Consider the following 13213-nt stretch of genomic DNA (forward strand, 5'->3'; position numbering starts at 1 on the left):
AGATTCAAGATTCAAGATTTTTTTATTGCCAAATGCACAACAATAACATTAAGCAGTCGCTGGCAGTGAAATGCTTGAGTCTCAGGCTCTCTTCTAGCAATGCTCAAGTAATTACAACCTATGAAATAAAATAAATTATAAATAGTATAAAATAAAATGAAATAGAATATCAAAATTTAAAATAGAAAAAAATGTATATATATATATATATATAAATATATATATAAATAGCTGAAGAGAAAATAAAACAACAATAGTGCAAATATGTAAGACCGGATGGGCTGTGACTGAGAACACAAGTATTCGAAGGAGAGGCTCAGGAATTTCCCTGGAGCTTCTCCTGCCAGCCCCAAGTAAAAACTTATGATAATATCCGAATGAGCCAAGGTGAGAAAAAAGCAATTCACACCCTGACTCAGGTGACTCCAACGATCTGCCCATTTAACATCACTGACGTGATTGGGCATATTGTGCACTGAGACATTTCACTTTGTACTACGAGTTGTGTAAACATTGATGTTTTTGTGGTAGTAGTACATTCTGTAATCCCTTAGTGTTCACCTACTAAGGGACAGTCATCAGAACATTCTGTAATTCACTTACTACTTCCTCAGTCATTCACACCTTGACTCAGGACCTGTCAATTTAACATATGTAAGCAATTGTACTCAAAGTATTCAATAGATTAGTTCCCTGACCGGGAATCGAACCCGGGCCACGGCGGTGAGAGCGCCGGATCCTAACCACTAGACCATCAGGGACATCTGTCGAGCTCTTGAAGGCAGCTGGCCAAGAATTTCTGGCCTTTAAAAGGAGCAGGACTTGAAGTACCTCCAACTACTTCTAGCGGTGGTGGCAGTATGCAGAAACATTGCTTGTGTTTTTGTGAAACTATGAATGGAAGATCGGATGGGCTGTGTTTGAGAACACAAGTATTCGAGGGAGAGGCTCAGTAATTTCCCTGGAGCTTCTCCTGCCAGCCCCAAGTAAAAACTTATGATAATGTCCGAATGAGCCAAGGTGAGAAAAAGGCAATTCGCACCTTGACTCAGATGACTCCAACGACCTGCCCATTTAACATCAGTGACATGGATTGGGCATATTCTGCACTGCTTCATTTCACTTTCAAGATTCAAGATTCAAGATTTTTTTATTGCCAAATGCACAACAATAACATTAAGCAGTCGCTGGCAGTGAAATGCTTGAGTCTCAGGCTCTCTTCTAGCAATGCTCAAGTAATTACAACCTATGAAATAAAATAAATTATAAATAGTATAAAATGAAATAGAATATCAAAATTTAAAATAGAAAAAAATGTATATATATATATATATAAATAGCTGAAGAGAAAATAAAACAACAATAGTGCAAATATGTAAGACCGGATGGGCTGTGACTGAGAACACAAGTATTCGAGGGAGAGGCTCAGGAATTTCCCTGGAGCTTCTCCTGCCAGCCCCAAGTAAAAACTTATGATAATATCCGAATGAGCCAAGGTGAGAAAAAAGCAATTCACACCTTGACTCAGGTGACTCCAACGACCTGCCCATTTAACATCACTGACATGATTGGGCATATTGTGCACTGAGACATTTCACTTTGTACTACGAGTTGTGTAAACATTGATGTTTTTGTGGTAGTAGTACATTCTGTAATCCCTTAGTGTTCACCTACTAAGGGACAGTCATCAGAACATTCTGTAATTCACTTACTACTTCCTTCTCATCAGTCATTCACACCTTGACTCAGGACGTGTCAATTTAACATATGTAAGCAATTGTACTCAAGTATTCAATAGATTAGTTCCCTGACCGGGAATCGAACCCGGGCCACGGCGGTGAGAGCGCCGGATCCTAACCACTAGACCATCAGGGACATCTGTGGTGCTCTTGAAGGCAGCTGCACAAGAATTTCTGGCCTTTAAAATGAGCAGGACTTGAAGTACCTCCAACCACTTCTAGCGGTGGTGGCAGTATGCAGAAACATTGTTTGTGTTTCTGTGAAACTATGAATGGAAGATCGGATGGGCTGTGTATGAGAACACAAGTATTCGAGGGAGAGGCTCAGGAATTTCCCTGGAGCTTCTCCTGCCAGCCCCAAGTAAAAACTTATGATAATGTCCGAATGAGCCAAGGTGAGAAAAAAGCAACTCGCACCTTGACTCAGATGACTCCAACGACCTGCCCATTTAACATCAGTGACATGGATTGGGCATATTCTGCACTGCTTCATTTCACTTTCAAGATTCAAGATTCAAGATTTTTTTATTGCCAAATGCACAACAATAACATTAAGCAGTCGCTGGCAGTGAAATGCTTGAGTCTCAGGCTCTCTTCTAGCAATGCTCAAGTAATTACAACCTATGAAATAAAATAAAATATAAATAGCATAAAATGAAATAGAATATCAAAATTTAAAATAGAAAAAAATGTATATATATATATATAAATAGCTGAAGAGAAAATAAAACAACAATAGTGCAAATATGTAAGACCGGATGGGCTGTGACTAAGAACACAAGTATTCGAGGGAGAGGCTCAGGAATTTCCCTGGAGCTTCTCCTGCCAGCCCCAAGTAAAAACTTATGATAATATCCGAATGAGCCAATGTGAGAAAAAAGCAATTCACACCTTGACTCAGGTGACTCCAACGACCTGCCCATTTAACATCACTGACATGATTGGGCATATTGTGCACTGAGACATTTCACTTTGTACTACGAGTTGTGTAAACATTGATGTTTTTGTGGTAGTAGTACATTCTGTAATCCCTTAGTGTTCACCTACTAAGGGACAGTCATCAGAACATTCTGTAATTCACTTACTACTTCCTACTCATCAGTCATTCACACCTTGACTCAGGACCTGTCAATTTAACATATGTAAGCAATTGTACTCAAAGTATTCAATAGATTAGTTCCCTGACCGTAATCGAACCCGGGCCACGGCGGTGAGAGCGCCGGATCCTAACAAACTAGACCATCAGGGACATCTGTCGTGCTCTTGAAGGCAGCTGCTCAAGAATTTCTGGCCTTTAAAATGAGCAGGACTTGAAGTACCTCCAACCACTTCTAGCGGTGGTGGCAGTATGCAGAAACATTGTTTGTGTTTCTGTGAAACTATGAATGGAAGATCGGATGGGCTGTGTATGAGAACACAAGTATTCGAGGGAGAGGCTCAGGAATTTCCCTGGAGCTTCTCCTGCCAGCCCCAAGTAAAAACTTATGATAATGTCCGAATGAGCCAAGGTGAGAAAAAAGCAATTCGCACCTTGACTCAGATGACTCCAACGACCTGCCCATTTAACATCAGTGACATGGATTGGGCATATTCTGCACTGCTTCATTTCACTTTCAAGATTCAAGATTCAAGATTTTTTTATTGCCAAATGCACAACAATAACATTAAGCAGTCGCTGGCAGTGAAATGCTTGAGTCTCAGGCTCTCTTCTAGCAATGCTCAAGTAATTACAACCTATGAAATAAAATAAATTATAAATAGTATAAAATAAAATGAAATAGAATATCAAAATTTAAAATAGAAAAAAATGTATATATATATATATAAATATATATATAAAAAGCTGAAGAGAAAATAAAACAACAATAGTGCAAATATGTAAGACCGGATGGGCTGTGACTGAGAACACAAGTATTCGAGGGAGAGGCTCAGGAATTTCCCTGGAGCTTCTCCTGCCAGCCCCAAGTAAAAACTTATGATAATATCCGAATGAGCCAAGGTGAGAAAAAAGCAATTCACCCCTTGACTCAGGTGACTCCAACGATCTGCCCATTTAACATCACTGACATGATTGGGCATATTGTGCACTGAGACATTTCACTTTGTACTACGAGTTGTGTAAACATTGATGTTTTTGTGGTAGTAGTACATTCTGTAATCCCTTAGTGTTCACCTACTAAGGGACAGTCATCAGAACATTCTGTAATTCACTTACTACTTCCTACTCATCAGTCATTCACACCTTGACTCAGGACCTGTCAATTTAACATATGTAAGCAATTGTACTCAAAGTATTCAATAGATTAGTTCCCTGACCTGGAATCGAACCCGGGCCACGGCGGTGAGAGCATCGATCCTAACCACTAGACCATCAGGGACATCTGTCAAGCTCTTGAAGGCAGCTGCTCAAGAATTTCTGGCCTTTAAAAGGAGCAGGACTTGAAGTACCTCCAACTACTTCTAGCGGTGGTGGCAGTATGCAGAAACATTGCTTGTGTTTCTGTGAAACTATGAATGGAAGATCGGATGGGCTGTGTATGAGAACACAAGTATTCGAGGGAGAGGCTCAGGAATTTCCCTGGAGCATCTCCTGCCAGCCCCAAGTAAAAACTTATGATAATGTCCGAATGAGCCAAGGTGAGAAAAAAGCAACTCGCACCTTGACTCAGATGACTCCAACGACCTGCCCATTTAACATCAGTGACATGGATTGGGCATATTCTGCACTGCTTCATTTCACTTTCAAGATTCAAGATTCAAGATTTTTTATTGCCAAATGCACAACAATAACATTAAGCAGTCGCTGGCAGTGAAATGCTTGAGTCTCAGGCTCTCTTCTAGCAATGCTCAAGTAATTACAACCTATGAAATAAAATAAAATATAAATAGCATAAAATGAAATAGAATATCAAAATTTAAAATAGAAAAAAATGTATATATATATATATATATATAAATAGCTGAAGAGAAAATAAAACAACAATAGTGCAAATATGTAAGACCGGATGGGCTGTGACTGAGAACACAAGTATTCGAGGGAGAGGCTCAGGAATTTCCCTGGAGCTTCTCCTGCCAGCCCCAAGTAAAAACTTATGATAATATCCGAATGAGCCAAGGTGAGAAAAAAGCAATTCACACCTTGACTCAGGTGACTCCAACGACCTGCCCATTTAACATCACTGACATGATTGGGCATATTGTGCACTGAGACATTTCACTTTGTACTACGAGTTGTGTAAACATTGATGTTTTTGTGGTAGTAGTACATTCTGTAATCCCTTAGTGTTCACCTACTAAGGGACAGTCATCAGAACATTCTGTAATTCACTTACTACTTCCTACTCATCAGTCATTCACACCTTGACTCAGGACCTGTCAATTTAACATATGTAAGCAATTGTACTCAAAGTATTCAATAGATTAGTTCCCTGACCGGGAATCGAACCCGGGCCACGGCGGTGAGAGCGCCGGATCCTAACCACTAGACCATCAGGGACATCTGTCGTGCTCTTGAAGGCAGCTGCTCAAGAATTTCTGGCCTTTAAAATGAGCAGGACTTGAAGTACCTCCAACCACTTCTAGCGGTGGTGGCAGTATACAGAAACATTGCTTGTGTTTCTGTGAAACTATGAATGGAAGATCGGATGGGCTGTGTATGAGAACACAAGTATTCGAGGGAGAGGCTCAGGAATTTCCCTGGAGCTTCTCCTGCCAGCCCCAAGTAAAAACTTATGATAATGTCCGAATGAGCCAAGGTGAGAAAAAAGCAATTCGCACCTTGACTCAGATGACTCCAACGACCTGCCCATTTAACATCAGTGACATGGATTGGGCATATTCTGCACTGCTTCATTTCACTTTCAAGATTCAAGATTCAAGATTTTTTTATTGCCAAATGCACAACAATAACATTAAGCAGTCGCTGGCAGTGAAATGCTTGAGTCTCAGGCTCTCTTCTAGCAATGCTCAAGTAATTACAACCTATGAAATAAAATAAATTATAAATAGTATAAAATAAAATGAAATAGAATATCAAAATTTAAAATACATATATTTTAAATATATCTAGCCCCAGCCCCAAGTAAAAACTTATGATAATATCCGAATGAGCCAATGTGAGAAAAAAGCAATTCACACCTTGACTCAGGTGACTCCAACGACCTGCCCATTTAACATCACTGACATGATTGGGCATATTGTGCACTGAGACATTTCACTTTGTACTACGAGTTGTGTAAACATTGATGTTTTTGTGGTAGTAGTACATTCTGTAATCCCTTAGTGTTCACCTACTAAGGGACAGTCATCAGAACATTCTGTAATTCACTTACTACTTCCTACTCATCAGTCATTCACACCTTGACTCAGGACCTGTCAATTTAACATATGTAAGCAATTGTACTCAAAGTATTCAATAGATTAGTTCCCTGACCGTAATCGAACCCGGGCCACGGCGGTGAGAGCGCCGGATCCTAACAAACTAGACCATCAGGGACATCTGTCGTGCTCTTGAAGGCAGCTGCTCAAGAATTTCTGGCCTTTAAAATGAGCAGGACTTGAAGTACCTCCAACCACTTCTAGCGGTGGTGGCAGTATGCAGAAACATTGTTTGTGTTTCTGTGAAACTATGAATGGAAGATCGGATGGGCTGTGTATGAGAACACAAGTATTCGAGGGAGAGGCTCAGGAATTTCCCTGGAGCTTCTCCTGCCAGCCCCAAGTAAAAACTTATGATAATGTCCGAATGAGCCAAGGTGAGAAAAAAGCAATTCGCACCTTGACTCAGATGACTCCAACGACCTGCCCATTTAACATCAGTGACATGGATTGGGCATATTCTGCACTGCTTCATTTCACTTTCAAGATTCAAGATTCAAGATTTTTTTATTGCCAAATGCACAACAATAACATTAAGCAGTCGCTGGCAGTGAAATGCTTGAGTCTCAGGCTCTCTTCTAGCAATGCTCAAGTAATTACAACCTATGAAATAAAATAAATTATAAATAGTATAAAATAAAATGAAATAGAATATCAAAATTTAAAATAGAAAAAAATGTATATATATATATATAAATATATATATAAAAAGCTGAAGAGAAAATAAAACAACAATAGTGCAAATATGTAAGACCGGATGGGCTGTGACTGAGAACACAAGTATTCGAGGGAGAGGCTCAGGAATTTCCCTGGAGCTTCTCCTGCCAGCCCCAAGTAAAAACTTATGATAATATCCGAATGAGCCAAGGTGAGAAAAAAGCAATTCACCCCTTGACTCAGGTGACTCCAACGATCTGCCCATTTAACATCACTGACATGATTGGGCATATTGTGCACTGAGACATTTCACTTTGTACTACGAGTTGTGTAAACATTGATGTTTTTGTGGTAGTAGTACATTCTGTAATCCCTTAGTGTTCACCTACTAAGGGACAGTCATCAGAACATTCTGTAATTCACTTACTACTTCCTACTCATCAGTCATTCACACCTTGACTCAGGACCTGTCAATTTAACATATGTAAGCAATTGTACTCAAAGTATTCAATAGATTAGTTCCCTGACCTGGAATCGAACCCGGGCCACGGCGGTGAGAGCATCGATCCTAACCACTAGACCATCAGGGACATCTGTCAAGCTCTTGAAGGCAGCTGCTCAAGAATTTCTGGCCTTTAAAAGGAGCAGGACTTGAAGTACCTCCAACTACTTCTAGCGGTGGTGGCAGTATGCAGAAACATTGCTTGTGTTTCTGTGAAACTATGAATGGAAGATCGGATGGGCTGTGTATGAGAACACAAGTATTCGAGGGAGAGGCTCAGGAATTTCCCTGGAGCATCTCCTGCCAGCCCCAAGTAAAAACTTATGATAATGTCCGAATGAGCCAAGGTGAGAAAAAAGCAACTCGCACCTTGACTCAGATGACTCCAACGACCTGCCCATTTAACATCAGTGACATGGATTGGGCATATTCTGCACTGCTTCATTTCACTTTCAAGATTCAAGATTCAAGATTTTTTATTGCCAAATGCACAACAATAACATTAAGCAGTCGCTGGCAGTGAAATGCTTGAGTCTCAGGCTCTCTTCTAGCAATGCTCAAGTAATTACAACCTATGAAATAAAATAAAATATAAATAGCATAAAATGAAATAGAATATCAAAATTTAAAATAGAAAAAAATGTATATATATATATATATATATAAATAGCTGAAGAGAAAATAAAACAACAATAGTGCAAATATGTAAGACCGGATGGGCTGTGACTGAGAACACAAGTATTCGAGGGAGAGGCTCAGGAATTTCCCTGGAGCTTCTCCTGCCAGCCCCAAGTAAAAACTTATGATAATATCCGAATGAGCCAAGGTGAGAAAAAAGCAATTCACACCTTGACTCAGGTGACTCCAACGACCTGCCCATTTAACATCACTGACATGATTGGGCATATTGTGCACTGAGACATTTCACTTTGTACTACGAGTTGTGTAAACATTGATGTTTTTGTGGTAGTAGTACATTCTGTAATCCCTTAGTGTTCACCTACTAAGGGACAGTCATCAGAACATTCTGTAATTCACTTACTACTTCCTACTCATCAGTCATTCACACCTTGACTCAGGACCTGTCAATTTAACATATGTAAGCAATTGTACTCAAAGTATTCAATAGATTAGTTCCCTGACCGGGAATCGAACCCGGGCCACGACGGTGAGAGCGCCGGATCCTAACCACTAGACCATCAGGGACATCTGTCGTGCTCTTGAAGGCAGCTGCTCAAGAATTTCTGGCCTTTAAAATGAGCAGGACTTGAAGTACCTCCAACCACTTCTAGCGGTGGTGGCAGTATACAGAAACATTGCTTGTGTTTCTGTGAAACTATGAATGGAAGATCGGATGGGCTGTGTATGAGAACACAAGTATTCGAGGGAGAGGCTCAGGAATTTCCCTGGAGCTTCTCCTGCCAGCCCCAAGTAAAAACTTATGATAATGTCCGAATGAGCCAAGGTGAGAAAAAAGCAATTCGCACCTTGACTCAGATGACTCCAACGACCTGCCCATTTAACATCAGTGACATGGATTGGGCATATTCTGCACTGCTTCATTTCACTTTCAAGATTCAAGATTCAAGATTTTTTTATTGCCAAATGCACAACAATAACATTAAGCAGTCGCTGGCAGTGAAATGCTTGAGTCTCAGGCTCTCTTCTAGCAATGCTCAAGTAATTACAACCTATGAAATAAAATAAATTATAAATAGTATAAAATAAAATGAAATAGAATATCAAAATTTAAAATACATATATTTTAAATATATCTAGCCCCAGCCCCAAGTAAAAACTTATGATAATATCCGAATGAGCCAAGGTGAGAAAAAAGCAATTCACACCTTGACTCAGGTGACTCCAACGACCTGCCCATTTAACATCACTGACATGATTGGGCATATTGTGCACTGAGACATTTCACTTTGTACTACGAGTTGTGTAAACACTGATGTTTTTGTGGTAGTAGTACATTCTGTAATCCCTTAGTGTTCACCTACTAAGGGACAGTCATCAGAACATTCTGTAATTCACTTACTACTTCCTACTCATCAGTCATTCACACCTTGACTCAGGACCTGTCAATTTAACATATGTAAGCAATTGTACTCAAAGTATTCAATAGATTAGTTCCCTGACCGGGAATCGAACCCGGGCCACGGCGGTGAGAGCGCCGGATCCTAACCACTAGACCAGCTGGCCAAGAATTTCTGGCCTTTAAAAGGAGCAGGACTTGAAGTACCTCCAACTACTTCTAGCGGTGGTGGCAGTATGCAGAAACATTGCTTGTGTTTCTGTGAAACTATGAATGGAAGATCGGATGGGCTGTGTATGAGAACACAAGTATTCGAGGGAGAGGCTCAGTAATTTCCCTGGAGCTTCTCCTGCCAGCCCCAAGTAAAAACTTATGATAATGTCCGAATGAGCCAAGGTGAGAAAAAGGCAATTCGCACCTTGACTCAGATGACTCCAACGACCTGCCCATTTAACATCAGTGACATGGATTGGGCATATTCTGCACTGCTTCATTTCACTTTCAAGATTCAAGATTCAAGATTTTTTTATTGCCAAATGCACAACAATAACATTAAGCAGTCGCTGGCAGTGAAATGCTTGAGTCTCAGGCTCTCTTCTAGCAATGCTCAAGTAATTACAACCTATGAAATAAAATAAATTATAAATAGTATAAAATAAAATGAAATAGAATATCAAAATTTAAAATAGAAAAAAATGTATATATATATATATATATATAAATATATATATAAATAGCTGAAGAGAAAATAAAACAACAATAGTGCAAATATGTAAGACCGGATGGGCTGTGACTGAGAACACAAGTATTCGAAGGAGAGGCTCAGGAATTTCCCTGGAGCTTCTCCTGCCAGCCCCAAGTAAAAACTTATGATAATATCCGAATGAGCCAAGGTGAGAAAAAAGCAATTCACACCCTGACTCAGGTGACTCCAACGATCTGCCCATTTAACATCACTGACGTGATTGGGCATATTGTGCACTGAGACATTTCACTTTGTACTACGAGTTGTGTAAACATTGATGTTTTTGTGGTAGTAGTACATTCTGTAATCCCTTAGTGTTCACCTACTAAGGGACAGTCATCAGAACATTCTGTAATTCATTTACTACTTCCTCAGTCATTCACACCTTGACTCAGGACCTGTCAATTTAACATATGTAAGCAATTGTACTCAAAGTATTCAATAGATTAGTTCCCTGACCGGGAATCGAACCCGGGCCACGGCGGTGAGAGCGCCGGATCCTAACCACTAGACCATCAGGGACATCTGTCAAGCTCTTGAAGGCAGCTGCTGAAGAATTTCTGGCCTTTAAAAGGAGCAGGACTTGAAGTACCTCCAACTACTTCTAGCGGTGGTGGCAGTATGCAGAAACATTGCTTGTGTTTCTGTGAAACTATGAATGGAAGATCGGATGGGCTGTGTATGAGAACACAAGTATTCGAGGGAGAGGCTCAGGAATTTCCCTGGAGCTTCTCCTGCCAGCCCCAAGTAAAAACTTATGATAATGTCCGAATGAGCCAAGGTGAGAAAAAAGCAACTCGCACCTTGACTCAGATGACTCCAACGACCTGCCCATTTAACATCAGTGACATGGATTGGGCATATTCTGCACTGCTTCATTTCACTTTCAAGATTCAAGATTCAAGATTTTTTTATTGCCAAATGCACAACAATAACATTAAGCAGTCGCTGGCAGTGAAATGCTTGAGTCTCAGGCTCTCTTCTAGCAATGCTCAAGTAATTACAACCTATGAAATAAAATAAATTATAAATAGTATAAAATAAAATGAAATAGAATATCAAAATTTAAAATAGAAAAAAATGTATATATATATATATATATAAATATATATATAAATAGCTGAAGAGAAAATAAAACAACAATAGTGCAAATATGTAAGACCGGATGGGCTGTGACTGAGAACACAAGTATTCGAAGGAGAGGCTCAGGAATTTCCCTGGAGCTTCTCCTGCCAGCCCCAAGTAAAAACTTATGATAATATCCGAATGAGCCAAGGTGAGAAAAAAGCAATTCACACCCTGACTCAGGTGACTCCAACGATCTGCCCATTTAACATCACTGACGTGATTGGGCATATTGTGCACTGAGACATTTCACTTTGTACTACGAGTTGTGTAAACATTGATGTTTTTGTGGTAGTAGTACATTCTGTAATCCCTTAGTGTTCACCTACTAAGGGACAGTCATCAGAACATTCTGTAATTCACTTACTACTTCCTCAGTCATTCACACCTTGACTCAGGACCTGTCAATTTAACATATGTAAGCAATTGTACTCAAAGTATTCAATAGATTAGTTCCCTGACCGGGAATCGAACCCAGGCCACGGCGGTGAGAGCGCCGGATCCTAACCACTAGACCATCAGGGACATCTGTCAAGCTCTTGAAGGCAGCTGCTAAAGAATTTCTGGCCTTTAAAAGGAGCAGGACTTGAAGTACCTCCAACTACTTCTAGCGGTGGTGGCAGTATGCAGAAACATTGCTTGTGTTTCTGTGAAACTATGAATGGAAGATCGGATGGGCTGTGTATGAGAACACAAGTATTCGAGGGAGAGGCTCAGGAATTTCCCTGGAGCTTCTCCTGCCAGCCCCAAGTAAAAACTTATGATAATATCCGAATGAGCCAAGGTGAGAAAAAAGCAACTCGCACCTTGACTCAGATGACTCCAACGACCTGCCCATTTAACATCAGTGACATGGATTGGGCATATTCTGCACTGCTTCATTTCACTTTCAAGATTCAAGATTCAAGATTTTTTTATTGCCAAATGCACAACAATAACATTAAGCAGTCGCTGGCAGTGAAATGCTTGAGTCTCAGGCTCTCTTCTAGCAATGCTCAAGTAATTACAACCTATGAAATAAAATAAATTATAAATAGTATAAAATGAAATAGAATATCAAAATTTAAAATAGAAAAAAATGTATATATATATATATAAATAGCTGAAGAGAAAATAAAACAACAATAGTGCAAATATGTAAGACCGGATGGGCTGTGACTGAGAACACAAGTATTCGAGTGAGAGGCTCAGGAATTTCCCTGGAGCTTCTCCTGCCAGCCCCAAGTAAAAACTTATGATAATATCCGAATGAGCCAAGGTGAGAAAAAAGCAATTCACACCTTGACTCAGGTGACTCCAACAACCTGCCCATTTAACATCACTGACATGATTGGGCATATTGTGCACTGAGACATTTCACTTTGTACTACGAGTTGTGTAAACATTGATGTTTTTGTGGTAGTAGTACATTCTGTAATCCCTTAGTGTTCACCTACTAAGGGACAGTCATCAGAACATTCTGTAATTCACTTACTACTTCCTACTCATCGGTCATTCACACCTTGACTCAGGACCTGTCAATTTAACATATGTAAGCAATTGTACTCAAAGTATTCAATAGATTAGTTCCCTGACCGGGAATCGAACCCGGGCCACGGCGGTGAGAGCGCCGGATCCTAACCACTAGACCATCAGGGACATCTGTCGTGCTCTTGAAGGCAGCTGCTCAAGAATTTCTGGCCTTTAAAATGAGCAGGACTTGAAGTACCTCCAACCACTTCTAGTGGTGGAGGCAGTATGCAGAAACATTGCTTGTGTTTCTGTGAAACTATGAATGGAAGATCGGATGGGCTGTGTATGAGAACACAAGTATTCGAGGGAGAGGCTCAGGAATTTCCCTGGAGCTTCTCCTGCCAGCCCCAAGTAAAAACTTATGATAATGTCCGAATGAGCCAAGGTGAGAAAAAAGCAACTCGCACCTTGACTCAGATGACTCCAATGACCTGCCCATTTAACATCAGTGACATGGATTGGGCATATTCTGCACTGCTTCATTTCACTTTCAAGATTCAAGATTCAAGATTTTTTTA

The 13213-nt window shown here is 40.1% G+C and overlaps 7 non-coding genes across 7 annotated transcripts; all 7 read right to left on the reverse strand.

Moving 5' to 3' along the window:
• Positions 1-689: 689 nt before the first annotated feature.
• Positions 690-761, reverse strand: trnae-cuc (transfer RNA glutamic acid (anticodon CUC)). Its single transcript has one exon. It is a non-coding gene; the product is annotated as a tRNA-Glu (tRNA).
• Positions 762-1803: 1042 nt separating this feature from the next.
• trnae-cuc (transfer RNA glutamic acid (anticodon CUC)) lies at positions 1804-1875 on the reverse strand. The gene has a single exon. It is a non-coding gene; the product is annotated as a tRNA-Glu (tRNA).
• Positions 1876-5163: 3288 nt separating this feature from the next.
• Positions 5164-5235, reverse strand: trnae-cuc (transfer RNA glutamic acid (anticodon CUC)). The gene has a single exon. It is a non-coding gene; the product is annotated as a tRNA-Glu (tRNA).
• Positions 5236-8409: 3174 nt separating this feature from the next.
• Positions 8410-8481, reverse strand: trnae-cuc (transfer RNA glutamic acid (anticodon CUC)). Its single transcript has one exon. It is a non-coding gene; the product is annotated as a tRNA-Glu (tRNA).
• Positions 8482-10508: 2027 nt separating this feature from the next.
• Positions 10509-10580, reverse strand: trnae-cuc (transfer RNA glutamic acid (anticodon CUC)). Its single transcript has one exon. It is a non-coding gene; the product is annotated as a tRNA-Glu (tRNA).
• Positions 10581-11636: 1056 nt separating this feature from the next.
• On the reverse strand, positions 11637-11708 carry trnae-cuc (transfer RNA glutamic acid (anticodon CUC)). Its single transcript has one exon. It is a non-coding gene; the product is annotated as a tRNA-Glu (tRNA).
• Positions 11709-12749: 1041 nt separating this feature from the next.
• Positions 12750-12821, reverse strand: trnae-cuc (transfer RNA glutamic acid (anticodon CUC)). The gene has a single exon. It is a non-coding gene; the product is annotated as a tRNA-Glu (tRNA).
• Positions 12822-13213: the final 392 nt, after the last annotated feature.

Source organism: Platichthys flesus, chromosome 2 (assembly GCF_949316205.1).
Source record: "Platichthys flesus chromosome 2, fPlaFle2.1, whole genome shotgun sequence".
NCBI lineage: Eukaryota > Metazoa > Chordata > Actinopteri > Pleuronectiformes > Pleuronectidae > Platichthys > Platichthys flesus.